The 1,532-nt window shown below is 41.2% G+C and overlaps 1 protein-coding gene across 1 annotated transcript in view; it reads right to left on the reverse strand.

Moving 5' to 3' along the window:
* The window catches only part of LOC107087963 (phosphatidylinositide phosphatase SAC1-A-like), a 28,211-nt gene that overhangs the window by 7,989 nt on the left and 18,690 nt on the right, over window positions 1-1,532 (reverse strand). The gene's annotated exons all lie outside the window — the stretch shown is intronic.

Genomic DNA, 1,532 nt, shown 5'->3' on the forward strand with positions numbered 1-1,532 from the left:
AACTGCCTGCCAAATCACACTTTAGAATCAGCGCCAAGAGGTGCCGCCGGTCGGAGGGTTGATCTGGAAGAAGAATTTCCTCGTTCTGGGGTTCTGGGGAATCGGCCTTTAGCTCTGCTTCAACAGAAGGCTTTGCTCACAACCTGTCACCACCGGATCGCTACCATCAGCTCCTTTGCACAACCGGATATACATCCGGGTCGCACCAAATTTTACTTTTAAAAAAAGACCTAAATTACATTTCTCCCTCCCTAAAAATATTAAATGTACTAAACTAAAATGTTTCAAAGATTAATCATGTATTTTATGAGAAAATAAATGCCTTAAAATCCTGTTTTATCACTAGATCTGTGCTGGAAATGGGATCCTAGGCTTAGTCCCTTAACACTCGGACATTTTGACGGTTCTGAGATTTTAAATGCAAAGAACTTTATTTACATTAATCATATGTTGCTCATGCTGACTTTTCCTCTTTCTATATTTCCTTCTGTTACACGTAGCTTTTTAATAAAATAAAATAAAATATGTTTAATTTTATCTCAATCTCCCACAGCCCGCGTTTTGACGGCTCTACGAGTTGCATTGTAAATTCTCCCTGCAGTTGATTGGCCATACCGTTGCCTATAGCAACCAATATTCTACCTAGAGCTCTTTGGCCGATAGGGAAAACTTTTTTCAGAAAAAATCTAACAGGCTTTAGACATGCTTCAAAATATTGATGACAACGATTGGGGCGGGGATGGAGAGACCGATGAGGAGGACTGGGTAGGACGGGGCTCAGATTCTGACAGCGAGTCCAAGGATGATCGCCAACCTAACAGGAGTGAAACCTTTGTTCAAAGCTTGGATAGCGCTGCCCACAACCCAGCCAGTTCACTCGGCGGCCCAAATGCCAAACCAAAGCCTGGGGTCTCACCTTTGTGTGATTACACAAAGGTTGGCGTGGATGTGCTGGATCGGATGATTAGAAAGTTCTCTGTAAAAGCTCTAAGGTGGCCCGAGGCTGTCTTTTACAATCTATAGCATCTATAAACATGTTGGTTTTGTTCAGGAACTGTTTGGACGTCACCGTCTCACGCAGAAATTTTATCCTAGAACTGGTGAAACTGTTGCGTGCAAACCACATGCGCTTCAGAGCCGGCTTTGGCGAGGCAAAGAAAATAGTGCCAGGTGCATCAGCGATACAAAAAAAAAAAAAAACCTCATATGATGTTTGTCATAACTAAGAAGAAAAATGTCAGCCGTCAAATCGACAGCCAGTGGGAGTCATAGCAGGATCAGAATTCTGGGAGTCCTGGTGTTAATTAGCGTAGGATCCCATTTCCAGCACAGATTGAGTGATAAAACAGAAAGGACTTAAATGCATCCATTTTCTCAGGAAAAACATTATTATTCTTTAACACATTATAGTTTAGAACGTTTACTATTTTTAGGTATGAAAAAACAGAATTAAGGTATTTTTTACAAATTAAAATCAAGGACGACCTGGAAATATATCTGGTTGTGCAAAGGAGTAGCAGTTAGCATTAGCA

This window comes from Cyprinodon variegatus, unplaced genomic scaffold, assembly GCF_000732505.1.
Source record: "Cyprinodon variegatus isolate N-32 unplaced genomic scaffold, C_variegatus-1.0 Scaffold201, whole genome shotgun sequence".
Lineage (NCBI taxonomy): Eukaryota > Metazoa > Chordata > Actinopteri > Cyprinodontiformes > Cyprinodontidae > Cyprinodon > Cyprinodon variegatus.